Genomic DNA, 16829 nt, shown 5'->3' on the forward strand with positions numbered 1-16829 from the left:
TTAATTTAATTGTAGTTCATATAGTTTTACACTTGGGATGAGGCTGAAACAAACCAACCAGCTAATCACAGAGCTGTTAATAAGAAAAAAACTTTAAAATATTAATTATTGTGGGAAGTGATCAAATAAAAATCAAGTTTTAATTAACAAAAAACTCTAATTACATAAATAAATTGTATTATTTACTGAAAATTTCTACTATTAGACAGTCCTGATTATAATAAAAATACATAAAATGGAAACAGTTTAGGTAAATGTGGCTATCTGGTTCCTTTCACAAAGTCTACGGGTCCAACTGCTAGCCACATGAGTCTCTCTACATTCTCAAGCAGCAAGTATTATTCTTCCTAAGAGGTAAGGCCAATGTCAACCTTGTTGTCAAAAGTTGGCTTTTGTGGCTCCCATTCTTCCTGCCACAGAAAAACCCTGCAGCATTTCATCACACCCAATTCCTTAAACATGGATCCCAACCATCTTCTCCTCTTTGTTAATCCAAACCATTTTCATCACATATCTGGTTTCCCTTTTTGTAACTGCGTGATACATTGGGGTAAAGGTGGTTGAATAGGTCTTCACATTTTCTTTTCCATATTTAGAAATGGCCTCATCTTCTGTGAATCCCACTATGCCAATACATGGTGGCTGAAGACTACTGTTCTCATAGTCTAATCTTCTTTGCATTCCAAAGTGTGTTGGCAAGTTTTCAGCCAGCAGCTATAGCAATTGTAATAAGAACAGCTTCTCCACACATCCCCAACTGAGTAGCTGCCTTTTACGTTAGTATTCTCGATTTCATCTATGATGATCTGACCTTCTAATACTCAGTTTGTTTAAATTTAGGGCACCTGGAATTTGGGTCCTGTCCAATGGACCACAGTGGGCAGTCAACGTGTCAGATTATGGTCAAGGTGGGTTCCTAACCAGGTACTGAAGTAGCCATGCAGAGTTCCAGACACAAGGAAGTGTTTTTAAGCTCCTTGACCTACTAGCCCTTCAGAACTTTTATACCAGCATTCTCCAGATCTTCAGTGCAACTGGAACTGATTATTGAATCAAAATGTCTAAGCACCTTATCAGGTGGTATCATGAGTGATGTCTTAGAGGCCAGAGTAGAAAGGATCCCAGCTGTCTCCACAGCAATGTGTCCTGCACCAACAATGACACTGCAGCTAGTGTTCCAGCGGCAAGTGTTTCAGCTGAAAAAAATCCATCACTGGTTATTTCTAGTCTGGCACCAGGAATCTGGCTCTTCTGTGGATGTAAGGGCATGCCACCTTTTTGGTACACGTCCGACATGCACACAAGTGCCAGATGGCTCTTGGCAGTCCATCACCACAATCCTGGCATCCAGTTCTCCTGCTTCTAGGTTTTATATTAATTATTTTATTTTCACTTACCCTGCCTCTTTTACCCCTACTTCCATCATGTAAAAGAATATACATACTTATGGTGGCTGGCGTTTCAGTTTAGGTTTGGGGTGGTACTGTAGTCACTGACAGGCAGGAAAAGGAGAGTATGTCCTGGGGGGGGGGCAAATGGGAGAACTGAGCTAGATATTTCTATTTTCTATCCCAGATACATTCCCACTACCCTCCACTGCTTTCTTTGCCCTTAGAAGTTATTCTCTACCTACAGATTCAAATGAATTATCTTTTGTTTTAATTGGATGGGTTCAGGACACAGTTATAGCCACACACTGGGTTCAGAGCTGTAGTGGTCACAGCTTTGCCCAGTTTTGACTTAAATTCCCAGAAGCCCATGGCATTTCCCCTAACCATGCCTATACATGAGGTCTATCTGGAAAAAGTCCAGCCATTCTTAATATAACAAGAGTGGTTTGCACAACATTGATGTAACCTGGCAGCTAGGGAGAGTGGACTGGCATTCATATGTGAACGATGATGGCTTCACTCTACTAGTCAGTGGGGCAACATTTCAAAGATGGTAGAGAATCTGTTGAAAGTGACCCATGTTCTGGAAAGCCTGCAACTAGCAGAACCCCTGAGGATGTTGAATGTGTATGGGCTGAGATCAACAAAGATAGGCAATTGAAAATACAAGAACAATTAGAAGCTGATCTGGAGATTCCCAAAACTAATGGGTCCAAGATTTTTATGCAGAATTCTGGCATGGACTATGCCTTGGCAAAATTTGTTTGATGGCTTCTGCTACCAGAGCAGAAGGAACATTGTGCTGTTATTGCTAATGACTTGATTCAAACTGCTACCAATGAACCAGATTTCCTCAGAAAGATCATAACCAGAGATGAATGGTGGGTCTACAGCTATGATATGGACACAAAGGCCCAGTTGTCCCAATGGAAGTCTCCTGGTTCTCCATGCCCAAAGAAGGTGCAGCAAAGTCACAGCAAGATCGAGACCATGTTAATTGTGTTTTTTGATTGCGAAGGTGTTGTGCACCATGACTATGCTCCTCTAGGCCAAATAATTAATAAGTACTACCTCAAAGTTCTTTATTGAGAGATGCTATACCAAAAAAAATGGTCACGGCTATGGGCAACTGGTGATTAGCAGCTTCAACACACCCACTCATGCATCACATCTCCTGTGGAGTTTTTTGGTGAAACATCAAATCATCTAGGTGACTTAGCCCCACTACAGCCCAGATTTGGCACCCTGTGACTTCTGGCTTTTCCATAAACTAAAATCACTTTGAAAGACAAGACGTCTCAGACAATTGATGAGTTTCAGGAAATATATAATGTGGCAACTGATGGAGATTCCAGCAAAGCATTTCACAGAGTGTTTTGAATAGTGAGATGTTGGGAGAAGTGTGTGAGGTCCCAAGGTGCCTACTCTGAAGGGGACTGAAGCATTAGTGTCATTTCTACAATGTTTCTTGTATCTTGTATCTTCTTCAACATATGTTTCTGTTATTTCATAGTACATGGCTGGATACCTTCTGGACAGATCTTGTATGTGTGAAAGCCACTTCATTAAACTTCCTTTAACTACTGTTTGAGGGTATCATCTGTTTTCTGATGGTCTCTAACCAGAAACTGCTGATTGGGTGCAGTTGTAACAAATTGTTGGTAAAAACAAACAAACAAAAAAATAGAGAAGCTTTCCATGAATTATACCAGATACAAACTGCACACTCCTAAACTTTATATTATCTCCAAGCCTTGCTCTGTTTCTTACACCGTGTTTACTCTGTAATCCTTGAGCAGGACCTCTCCACACTACGTGCAGTAAGAAAACTCTCATCACATTCTTGATTCTAGTAGTGCTGGGTGTCAGAGATGTAATATAGTTGGGAGCTCGGGAATAGAGTAGAGATATCTATCTTGTACAGGGTATGGCAACTTAAAAGAATAAATTAATAAAAGTAAAAAACTTAATTTTTAAAATTCTGAGCAGAATAATTCCAAAGCTAATGGTGCCTGTGCCAAAGCAGCAATATCCAAATGCCATTTATGATATTTAGAGGTGTTGCAGTATATTAATATTTAGAAGCATAAATAGACAGTGACTTCCATCACACAAAGTACAAAATCAACAAAAGAAAGGTCCTAGCTTTCAACTATTGAATGTGAGTTTCTCAAGGAGAGTCAGACTGTGAGAGTCACGTTTGATGGGAATAGGTTTTCTTCCTGGATTCTCTACTGGAGGGCAAATCCACTATATTACCTTTACGGTATTAGACATATCTTTCCTCACTTAGCAATGCTTACTTGATCCTGATTGCTTGAAAATTCATAAGCATTCTGTCAAGTACACACAAGGAAAAAACAAGTTTAGAATAAGTGAGTAAAAACTGGGCATGTGAACTTTTATAAAGCTGAAGATAGATTTTTAAAACTGGGCATGTGAACTTTATAAAGTTGAATTTAGATTAACTCATTTATAAACGTTATATAAATGTTTATAACTATTTACCAAATCCTATAAAAATGAGTACAAGCAAACATCTATTTTCTGTATATATTATTAAACTTCTCCACCTGTATCTTCCAGGTGAATTTTATTATTCTTTTTCTGAGCGGTGTGACCTATAGAAACATAGTAGAACTGTGCACTTTTTAAACTGACAACTGACCGACTAAATGTCAGGGATGGATGACATACAGAATTTTTTGAACCAGAGCTCTGAGTACCAAACTGACTTTTCTTTTTTCAAATACTTTCTCTCCTATTATATAATTCCTGTTTTGAGGCACAGGGAGATACAACCATTGCAGGTATAACTACTTTCTTAAAATATTTTTGAGATTTTTTCCATAGGAGCCACTACAATCAATTCATGTTTTTGAGCATGGTTAAAATTGAATCTTGAATTGACTTTAAATAACGGTGAAGTAGAAACTTGATCTCCAGCCACCACATTAATCTCCTTAATGTTGTCTTTGATCTCCTTTTGATCATATTTTTTTAGAGTTTTGTGTTTGTACACTATTTTTCTCAGTTTTTTATTTGACATTTTTATAAACCTGAAAAAAAAGTGCTACAATAGAGAAATAATTGGCGGTAAGTAACTTCCTCCTCGTTGTTGCCATGTTGTTGTTCTTCCAATACAAAAAAAAAAAACCTCTCTTGGTTTCTTTCTCTCTCTAGTTCTCTCTTTGACTCATTCAATTTTATTCTTACTGCCTCTGTAGCTTCACTAACACTTTACCTGCATGGGGATCAAAGTAAATTTGTTCTAGTGATTGAATGTGATGGAAAAATGAGAAATATATTTCATATACCTAGATTACACTCGACCTCCTCAAACTGTCCTGGTTGAGGGAAATTTAGAGCAAACTGCTAAACCAATATTCACATATAATTTAATACATGCATAAAATAGGTTGAATGAGAACTATTCACAAACAGTCCTTTTCCTTTTATCACAAAGGTTTGAATTTATAGTCTAATCCTGTGGCGTTGTTCCTAGGACCCACGCCCTGATTCTGAGGAATTTTCACCTGTGATTCATGTTTTTGTAAATGTTCACAGATCAGAATGAAGTACTTCAATACAATTATGATTATATATCATTACAGTCATGGTCATATTAATTATAACAATGTATGCATAGTAAAACATACATTTAATGCAGATAATTAATTGAATTATAAGTTAAGCATAACATTTTATCTCTGGTGATTTCACAAATAAAATGCATTTTTATTTTTAGATAAGTTTAGGCATATGCAAGTCAAGTTGCATTGAGCTTTTGAAAAATTAATAATTCTCTTAACTCATCAAAGCCTTAGTTTCCTTATTTGTCAAATAAAAATAATGATTTATTGCTAAATTTAAATACAGAATACATGTAGCCAATTTTTGCAAAATGCCTTGTATAGCTAACCATAAATTAAGTGGTAGTGGTAGCAATGATGTAGACAGCAACATTTGTTGTAATTTCTTATCTTTGTCTTTTCAATAGTTCCTGAAGGTCATTTGAATTGAAGAGGCAGTTATTTCCTATTGCTACTATATCAAAAATACCACAAGCTTAGTGGTTTAAAAGCACTCAACTTTGTTATATTAGAGCTCTGATGTTAGAGAGCCAAAGTGGGTCTCACTGAACCAACGTCAGGTGCTGTCCCAATCGTGCTCCTTTTGGAGCCTTTGGGAAAATCTGTTTCCAACTTCTTTGACTTTTCCAGCTTCTTGAGGCTACTCCTTGTCCCGTTTCACCTTTATCCCAATCAGCAGACTTGAACTTTGCTGGGCCTTTCTTCCATACTCATATGTTCCCCTGACCTTTTGCTTCCCTTTTCCGCTTGTAACAACCCTATGACTACACTGAGTTCACCTGAATGATTAATCCCAAATAATTGTGTAATCTCAAGATATTTAACTTACATCTGAAAGTCACTTTGCCATGCGAGGCAACATTTTCATAGGTTTCAGGGATTGTGACACAGTGTCTGTGAAACATCATTCTGTTTACATCAAGAGATGTCTATCATTTTTCAAAAACCTCAGTTGGATGTTACACTCTCTTCTAGCTAATGAAAAATGTTTCTTCTCTTTTTTGAACAATGAACTTTGTAAATTAAAAAATGCAAATATCTGATATATACAATTTAAAGAATTATAATAAAGTGAAAATGTACACAACTCAGCTTCTGAGACAGAAAAGAAGCAGTATATTTGGAGTTCAGTACATGGTCCTAACAAATTTTATTTTCTTCTGTCACACAGGCTTAGTACTAGTTACAATGTTAACTTTAGTATACTTATAGAAACATTCTTTTGACTTTCTTTCTGGTATATACTTATACACTCAAATACCCCCAAAACTTAATTTTTGTCCTGTTTAGAAGCTTGTATAACTTTGTTTTGAGTAAAATGATTTTCAAGGTTTATCCATATTGAAGTAACACAGAGTTATACTTCATTTACTTTAGGTTTGTGTAATAGTATTTGTACATTGAAATTTATCTCTTCTAATATTGATGAGCATTTAGGATTTTCTTATTCCCTTGTTACTAACAATACCACTTCAAACACTCTTACACATTTTCTGATGTTCATAAGTGAAGGTTTCTCTAGAGAAGATGCCAAATATTGGACTTGGTCCCACTGCTTAACATTGTGGACAACATCTGGTGTTTTCAGGCATCTTAACATCTAAAAATATGTTAGATATTGATTTACATTTCACTGGGATTTTTATTTGCATTTTGCTTTTTATAATGGCATTATATACCTTTTACATGTTGAGGCAATTTAGATTTTCTTTGTGTGAGATGCCTATTTCTCTATTTTTTTCTGTCACACTTATTGTGCTTATTCTAAAAGTTTATTTATATATCATGGATACTAATATTTTTTTCAGATGCAAGTGTGATAAATATAACTTTTTAGACTGAAAGTCATCTTTTTATTCTCTTCCCTAAAAAAAGGATTATAAAGTCATTCTCATATTTTCTTGTAATCTAAAGATATTTGTTTGATTGTTTATTTGTTTGTTTGTTTGTTTTAGAGAGAGGGGATAGGAGGGAGAAAAAGAGGGAGAGAAACATCAGTGTGTGGTTGCCTCTCATGTGCTCCCTACTGGAGACCTAGCCCGCAACCCAGGCATGTGCCCTGACTGGGAATCAAACCTGAGACACTTTGATTCTCAGGCCCACACTCAAATCACTGAGCTACATCAGCCAGGTCTATTTTCTTGTATTTTAATTTTCTCTTTTATGTTTAAATATGTGCTTATCTTTCAAACCTTACAAAGACAAGATAGACACTATAAAACACCTCCCTGTTCATTTTGCCAGAAGACACATAAGGAGCTAAGACTTTCATGCAGATTTGTTTGGTGCTAGATCATAAAAAGAAAACCCCTTATTAGAAGTGAATCTAGAGATTTTAATTTCATTATTTCGTAGATTAGTGTAAATAATGCTGTTACAAGTGTGTTGAGTGAGTCAGGTCACTTGAATAAGTGACAGGTGCAGCAGAGAATCAACAAACAGGTTACAATGATCTGTGAATGAATGAGTTCAAGGCATATATACATAAGGAGGCTGAGAAGGAACAATCAAGGAGTGGGGTAGGAGAAGAACCAAAAGAGCTTAACATTGAAAAAGCTATGGAAATTTTTGTTTCAAGGGGGATATTATGTTTTACAATATTAAATACTCCCTGGAAAATAGATAAATGAGAACTAAGTGATCATTGGGTATAGGAACAAATGTTTAGGAATAGTCTTTCTGAGAGTTTGTTCAGTGGATGAGTAAAGGATGAAATTCAGAAAGCCATGCCTGAATAATAAGTAGGAAAAAAGAAGGTCCATGGATTTAAGATGTCTTTTGCAAAGTGTTTGGCAATGTCAGGTAATAGAGAAGAAAATAAAACTGGAGAAGAGGTGAAGTGTAAGAGCAAATGGGAAAAACGTGAAGACGTTTCAAAAAGGCAAGTAGAAAACAGAGAAAGAATAAAGGACAATGGGATAAGCTTCAATAGCTGGAATGTGATTCCTGAGGTAGCATTCATGGGATCCAGGCAACAAGTGGAGGAGTGAGCCTCAGCCCAAATGAGACATTTGCTGTCATAATATGATACATGAAGTTAGTTATAGTACACCATGACTTTGTACGTGGGATTGGGGAACTTGGAGGAGTTTGTATTGGAGTGTGTCTACATTTCTGTGAAGTAAAGAAGAGGTTTTCTGCTCAGAATGAGTAGGGAGGTAACAGGGTAGGACAACTGAGGAAGTAAATGGTTTTATTAGACATTATGGAAAATAAAGAAAAATCTTAACAGAATAGAGAATTGGTGAGCAGGGTAAATGGCTCTATTGCGCTCAGGAAACATTCATTTATAGGTGCAGTTTTTTAAGAATTTTGTGATTTTCTCTGATTGTAATCAACTATCCAGGTAGAGGAACAAAGAAATTAGCCTTTTGGATTGTTTACTAAGTAGATTAAAAATTAAAAACAGAATTGTAAGTATTAACAAAGGTGTGGTTAAAGAAATTGATCAAAGTTCGGAGGCTTAAAGAGACGAGAGTAAAACTGAAGTAGATTTAAGACCTCACATAGCATTGATTGTATGTCACAAGAGTGAATACAAAGCCAGATGAAATAAAAATGTTAAATTTTTCATGCACTCACCCACCTTGGTCTACTTCTAAGAAGCACTAGAAGATCATAACTAAAACCCAGATATAACTTTTTATCAGTTTTTTCATTTGCCTAATCACGCTTTTTAAAATATCCTTCTGATGGGAGAATATTTTGTCCACAGCTAGAAGAAGCATCATGAGTTATCTTTTAAACTATGACTTCCTTTTTGATGGATCTCTAATCAATGCTATATTTTCCTTAGGTCTTCTTACTGCAATTTCTTATATGACATTTTTATTCTGTGTTTTCAAGCTCACATAACCAAGGATACATATTAAAGGGTAATATAATTTTAGAAAATCATTTTCCCCTTCAATTTACAAAATTTTATAACTTTAAATCAAATTAATGTCATTTCTGACATTTCTTTATGAGACCAAATATATTTTGGTTATTAATTCTCATTTGGTATACATTCTCACTTTTCTATAAACCCCTTCCCTTGCTGAATTTTAGTTAATGTAGTACTAATTCAGAACTCACTAGAAGACACAGTTGAGTGTTGAAGGCTTCATATAAGATTATTAAGTTGACTTACAGTACACTGGGAACCTTGCCAGGAGAGGACTCAGCTCATGTACCGCTGAAAAAACTGAAATGCAAGAGTGTAGGATTTTACCAACGCTAGTTCAAAGTCCTTATCTAGGTATTCATTACTGTTTCCTAGGACTGCGTCCTTGCTATTTTACATCAAACATCTTTAGGTTCTGATTCATCCTTCTGATTATTGTGATTTTATTGTATATATACTTAAACAATTCTGATTTTCTTACACACCCTTTCATAGATTCTATTCCTCCAGTAAAAACAGAGAAGCTCAATGAAAACTACATAATTATTATGCGATTAAAAATATCCTCTAACTTACCTTTTGTATCTTCACTGTTTACAAATTATGAAATATTCAATACTTTTATCCTGAGACACATTGCTTTTAACATATTTGGCACAGAAGGTTATCTTTAAAATTCCCTCAAAATCTCCCAAATTAATGTTCTGTGTAGTGAGAACCTGGCAGCTCTGATACAGTTGTGGGATTAGATATTTTTGAATGATTTTTTATTTTGGAGGTTGTTTGCCTGCTGTTACCAAAGCTGGCTGTCTTTCAGTTCCAGAATCTTTCATTCCATGAAGGATTTGCTGTGAAACTAATAAATGTTTCATTTCATTTCATAATTATCATACCTAGGAAATGCCTTTATTACAGCCTGACACTTTCCTGAATATAAAACCACTGCCCCTGTAATTAACTTTAACCAAGTTTGTATTAATCCTCAATATTTCCTTGGAGGTAGGTTAGGTGGGGTGGGGGAGCCTCTTTATTATACTTCTTTTCCTCTGATAAAATAAATACATTTATATAACTTCTACAAGTCAAATTAGATTTTATAATAATCAAAGTTAATTTAACATCCATATGGTCTTACAGGTCATAATCATATATTAAGTGGGGAACTAAACCTGATCAGAGAGAAAATGTTAGGAAATAAACACAAAGTCTAGAGACAATAATACTTTGTGCAGAACTTGCATTTCATCCTTCAGAGGCGCACAGGGTGACACATTCATGTAGCTCAGTCCACTTCCTTTATTAAATGAAAAAATTCATTACTAAATGAACACATATGTTTTATTTTGAGACAAATTTTATTTTAAATCTATATATTTTTGTTTCATAGAATTTCTGAAAAAGAAGGCCTGGACCCTCTTATATGATTCATGTGAGAACAAGTGCTCTCAGAATCAACCTGAGATTGATTTTCACAATAAAAAATGAATTGAAGTGAATGTATGTTTTATAATAATCAAATAACAATCCTTTAAGTACTCAAAAATAACTAAAATTAGAGTATATGTCAGTATACTCTGAGGGTGTACATCGACTTTCTATTTGAGTGTATTATTTCTTGTATACTGAAAGATACTATGTGTGTTCTCAACTCTATTGTCAGAGCAGATGGCTGCATTGGAGGGAAGGTGTCTCTTACATTTCCATTCAAGTTAGTGTGACCAATTTCTCCCTATTTTCCTTCAGCAATGTTTCTATAAACTTAAACTTATGGCAAAATGTGTTTAAACTTGATTTTTAAATTATGGTTCTAAGCTCTCCCTTTTCAAAGTAGAGGCTACAGTAGAAATTGCTAGGCATCAGACAGTAAAATAAGTGATTTAAATCTCACAAATTTAAAACAGATAAGTAAACTGGCACCACAAACATGATTAGTATAAAGGTGGTAAATATTACATTGCTACAGAAAGATAAGAGAGAGATTTGTAACCTGAGGTTGTATGGGTCAGGGGAAGGTTATTGAAGAGATAAAGGTTTCGTCGAATTCCTTGGTAAGAGGCTAGGTGAGTGGGAATTAATTCAGGCAGACAAAATGTGAAAAAATCTAAAGTAAGAAAGATCAGATAAGATGTGTACAACAGGATAGGTTCTAGATAGTTGTGTCTTTCACTGAGATAGAAATCAATACATTATACATAAAATTGTGCAAATTCATTAAAAATATTTCATCGTGAAAACATTTAGAATGTGGGAAACATCAAGCCTAAAATTCCATATTGCTACATCTGAACCAGAAAAAAGAATGGCAGAAAAGTTATACTTGCTACCATATACCTATTTCAGTTAAGAACATACAGGTGTGTTACTACTTTCTTGTCACACCAGCTTCTTCTCTGTTTTATAGAATAGTCGGCTCAATCATAGGTGCGATTTGTTCATACTATATTCTTCCAGTGTCCACCTAGAAAACTATCTGCCTTTGTCTCAGAAAATGGATATGCAATACTCTTTCTAGACTCAAGCCTGATTCTTTTCTTCAAAAAGTTTTTTTTAATTTATTTATCTTTAGAGGGGAAGGGAAGGAGAGAGGGAGAAATATCAATATATGGTTGCCTCTCACTCATCCCCTGCTGGGAACTAGCCTGCAACCCAGGCATGTGCCCTGACTGGGAATCCAAATGCGATCCTCTGGTTCTCAGACCTTCGCTCAATCCACTGAGCTACACCATCCAGGGCTGAAGTCTGATTCTAATTCACCTATTAATGAGCTATTAACTCTAACGGAGAACAGCTTTGTTTATTTTCTTTCTTTTTCTGTTTTTCTTTGGCCAAGTGGGAGAGAACATTGAATCACATAAACCTAGGCAGCAATAATAATGTAGAAAACTGTGAAAACCCTTACTCTCTTGGGCATTTTCTTTCAGTCATGAGGTGGGAAGTACAAAAAATAGTCAAATCAATGGAGACAATTGTGTTTGAACAATAATAAAAACATGTGTGGGGGACAAACCTCTCATGCTTGGAGCCCAAGGTATGGGAACATCTGTTAAGGAAAAAGGGTGATAATTTAAAAAATTCTCTGAGTTATGTTTCTTCATACTCCTTTGTTTAAGCCCCCTCCACTCTTTGAGAGCCACTGCTTCTAAGCTATGGAAGGATTTGTGGAGCTATGTTCAAAGGGTCATAAACTAAGGTGGCAAATAATAGGTAGAAATGACAATTTGGAGTAAATATTTAAAGGTCATAATCTAACATTTATTTTTGGATTAAAGTGAAGTAGGGAGTCGCTAGGAGTCTGTGAAGAAAGAAGTCATCTGTATAGCCATGTTAGGTATATGGTATAAAATGTGGTCAGCAAAGGAGAAGCAGAAGTTTTAATAACTTACTTATATGACAGAGATGCACATCACTCAGGGAAAAAGCTGTCAATTTAAGAACTATATATTATCATAGTAGGTATATGAATTTATACCTCAAATTCATAGTTAGGTGAATTTGAATTTCATATATATTTAAATTTGAATGCCAGTCTTTTTTATTTATATGCTGTATGGTGATGGACAAATTACTGCTCTTAGCCTGCTTTCAAATATATTAATCATATGAAATATAACCATTTTGTTTGCTAAATATTAAAATCAGATTACTCATGTTGAAGAAATGGAGGTTTTTATTATTTTTTCAGTATCACATAAAAATAGTACTATACTAAGAACTACAAAAATTACAAAAGATATAAAAACTATTAATCATTTGCACAACTAAAAATCTACTTGTGGAGACCCACTGAGGTAAAATTTCTAATACTGTTTTAAAACTACTTTCAGTCAATCTCTGCTTGGAGTTGGCCTGCTCCCGTGGTCTGTGGGGTGTGCTATCGCGTAATAAATCTGCTCTCTTCGTTCTGCGACAAACTCATGTGTGTTCAGTTCAATTCTTTGTCCACGGTCACCTCGAACCTGGTTACCTGTGCTCATCTGTGACATCTTTCTCCCTCCCTTCCTTTCTCTCTGAAAATAAATACATAAAATCTTTAAAAAATTAAGTTCAAATATATGACACTGTAAAGATGCCAGTGTTAAAGCTAGGCCATACTTAGACATTCATTTTCTCTATAACCTATAACCTTCTTCTGAAAAGGAGACATTTTCCTTTCTACAGAGGAGAACATTAAGGTTCAGAGCATTGAAATATTTTGAAAATCGTCACACAGCTACTAAGCTGTGAATCTAGGAACAGAACCAGAAACCACCCGCCTTCACAGCTCACCTAATTCCACTACAATACAATACATGCCTAAAATAATTCTTTGTAGTTAACTATTAATCTTTCTGGTCTACTCTGTTCTTTCTACATTTAAGTCTTTATTTTCTTCCACATTCATTATTACAAAACACTTTTTAATTAGTTTCCACATCTTTTTTCTTCATTTTCTCCTTTCTACAATTTCTTCATTGAGTAACTACTACATGCCTGACATTTTCCTAGATAGTTAGGATACAGAAGTTTTTTTTGTCCTTTTTTTTCTTGGAGCAGTACCTGTAGTGTGGGAGACACACAGAAAATAAGTGAATTTATATTATATAATAAGATAGTAGAGTGATAAATACAAATTGAGCAGTGTAATAGAATTGAAAGATGAAAATATTTACTTAAAAAGTTAGTGAATTAGAGCAGACACTTGAGGAACTGAAGGAATAAGCATTATTCCTTCAGTATAAATTTGGGACACAGTGTTCCCTGGAATGAGAACAGCAATCAATTCACAGGATGTGTGCTCTGTATGTTAAAAAATATACAAAAATATTTACACAATGCATAGAATTCCATTGTGTAAATGTACCACAATTTTTTGATCCATTCATTTACTGATGGGCACCTAGGTTGCTTTCAGCTCTTGGCTATTGTAAATTAACAGGAAGCTAAACAACAAAACAAATAAGCAAGCAAAATAAAAACAAAGACACTGAAATAGAGAATAGGGGCACAGGGATCAGAGGGGAAGGGGGAGGGAATTTCAGGGGAAAAGGGGGAGGACTTTAGAGGAATGAGTATAAATGACACATGGACAACGCTAAGGGGGTGGAAATGGGAGGGAGGTGGGGAGCACGGGGGGTGGGCTGGGAAGGGAGTAAAAGACAGAAAACTGTACTTGAAAAATAATTAAATAAAAAATAGAGAATAATAAAAAAGTGTGGATTCAACAGAATTTTGAAGAAGTTGTGAGACAGAGAAAAGGAAAAGGGGGAGGGAGAGAGAGTGAGAAAAGACAAGGTAATAATAGGCCTAGAACTAGAACCTTAAAATCTAGAATAAGGATTTTGGCTTTTACTCTAAGTAAATTGAGAAGGCACTGCAAACATTAATTAAAGAAGTGACATGATCTGGGCTTTATTTTAGAAAAAAAAATCACTCCATCTACTTTGTTTTTACCTCAAATACTGCTGGTTACCTTTCCAATCAATCAGTTAAAATTAATCAGGCTACTGTTTTATTCATAAACCCACAGCATGTTATCCTCACATCCCATTAACTTCAGCTTCTGTATGATAGCCACAGCTGTGTTAGTGGTGGTGGTGGTGGTAGTAGTTGTAACAATAGTCTCTGGTCCACAGCCACTAGCCTGCTAGATCTCTTTCAGTGAATCCTTTATTTCTAATGAGACATCCATTTATATCTCAATGGACACTGATGTTCTACACAACAGTTTGGACATACTATTCTTCAGAATTCAGATAAAATTCTTTGGCATGCAAGTCCCTTTTACTGGTAGCACATTTTGTTTTTCTTTTGGTGGGGTAGTTTTTAGACACCTATACTTAAATTTTATCAGTTCTTCAAGCCTTGTTCAATCCAACTGTCCCCAGGAAGTCTTCATTTCTTTATGAAAGTAACTGCTTTTCTTATCTTCCATGATGCTGATTAATACCTTTGTTATGCAACTTAACTTTGTTATGCCACTTAACATTGACCATGTTCTATTCTATGCATGGTTATTCATTTGTTTTTTCTGGTACAAAGATCCATGAGGGAAGGCTCTCTGCATAATACAGATTTGTGCCTAACAGTGTTCTTAGCACAATAGGAAATAAGTGACTAAATCAGCAGTCAGTTTAGTCTTACTATGATCATATCTATTCTGATTGCATGAATCATTCATTTCCATAATTCAGTTGTAAACTCTCTTTAAAAAGAATCTACATCTGTCCCTTTACTATGTTTCTCATGTACTCCACGTGGACATCTGTAACTTTCCCTCAAGTCTTCAAAAGTTTATCGACAGAATACTCGATTAATCCTCCAGGACAGAGAAATTTGCCAGTGGGTTAAGAGATTTAAGTCATCCCTAGAGCTCTATTTTTGAAAGAGAGATTTCTCAGTTTCAAAATGTTTGTGAAATGCCCTGTGCACTGATGAGAGCCAGCCACACAGTGAGAGCAGGTTCAAGGCCATTCTCTAGTGGCTCTCTAAAAAGCTGCGATGCCTCAACTGGGTCAGAAACCTTAATCTTTGCGATAATGGTGTTTTATTGCTCTGCCATGTTTTGATACACCCAGAGGGAACTGTCCTCTTATCTAGATTATTGCACAGCTCGGGAAACTGTCTTGTAGGGAGTATGTTAAAGTAAGAAGAAGTGAAATAAAACTTCATTTTACTCAGTCTTAGAATTTGTATAAAGGTATAATATTCTGATTATTCCATTATAGAAATATAGGTGAATTGTAGAAAAAACAAATTATGGTAAATTTATTTTTTAGCTTTGACATTTTTACAATGCTACTTCACTTATACTAATTACTACTGTGAACCAATTAGGTTAGATATAAATTTGAACACAAAGTAATACATTTGCATGGAACTTTACATCAAATAATGTTTTAAAACCTTATATTCCTTGTATTCCTTATATTCATTATAAAAATAATGAAGCTTTTGTGAAATATCAAATAAACATAGGCATATGATATAAAAATATCAAGTCATGGTTTATATAGACTAATTTCCAGATCATCTCATGTTCACAATATTGTCTTACTACTTAAATCATACATTACTATAATCTTACTATTTGCCCACCTATTGCTGTATACCTTAAGACTTGTTTGAGCTTCAGCCAAATCACCTTAAATAATTTACTCGCAGGCTTCCTGTGTCCTAGAGGGAGTCAAAAGGTAGGTAGAGAGACAAACATAAATTTAAGAAAGAATGAGAGATTCAGAATTTTCATCTATGGCACAGATATAAAAGCATGATTACACAGGAAATTTTATTCGAAAGCTGCAAATTAATGCAATGTTTTTATTCATGTGACAATATTATAATAGTAAGTCTTAGTGATTTTGGTCTACCAAAATATTATAAGTAGTGTCATTTTTCCCCTTAAAATCATTGAGTTTACAATTCCAATAAGAAAAAAATGAGTGTAGCAAAAATTTGAGCAACATAATTTACTATAATTTAAAATAAAATAGAGATATCTTAATGACTCTTTGAAGCAGGAAGAAAGGATAGAAGGTATTTAATTTGATGGAAGTAAGATTTGCAAGAATTCTATTAGTTATACAATAGAAGTGATTAGCTGGGAGTTAGTCAAGAAAATAACTGGAATATTGGAATAAGATTTTAAGGGAAGAAGGAACTACTATTCCTTCTCTTTGAATACTTACTTTTGGGTTTCTTATCTTATCTACCATGAGGCTTCATTTTGAACTTGTTCATTCTGATCTGATAAAGTCTTTTTTATTTAGCTTGTCAGTATCTTGTTATGTATAATTTATTAAACTACTGCTTTGTAAATTTGAACTAACTTTTTTTGGAAGCTATAGAAAACAGAAAAAATCTTTCTTATAGTAAAATTCATTGGATGCTGTTTTATTTTTATTTTTACTGCTGTTTTCCAGTTCTGGAGAAAACTGAAATGATAATGATAATAAGTGCCAGCATATCTTACTGTAAAATGGA

The 16829-nt window shown here is 34.8% G+C and overlaps 1 pseudogene; it reads right to left on the reverse strand.

The window, feature by feature from the left end:
• Window positions 1-347: 347 nt before the first annotated feature.
• Window positions 348-1296, reverse strand: LOC119041648 (glutathione reductase, mitochondrial-like; annotated as a pseudogene).
• Window positions 1297-16829: the final 15533 nt, after the last annotated feature.

Source organism: Artibeus jamaicensis, unplaced genomic scaffold (assembly GCF_021234435.1).
Source record: "Artibeus jamaicensis isolate MK-2021 breed Jamaican fruit bat unplaced genomic scaffold, CSHL_Jam_final contig_415, whole genome shotgun sequence".
Taxonomy (NCBI): Eukaryota; Metazoa; Chordata; class Mammalia; order Chiroptera; family Phyllostomidae; genus Artibeus; species Artibeus jamaicensis.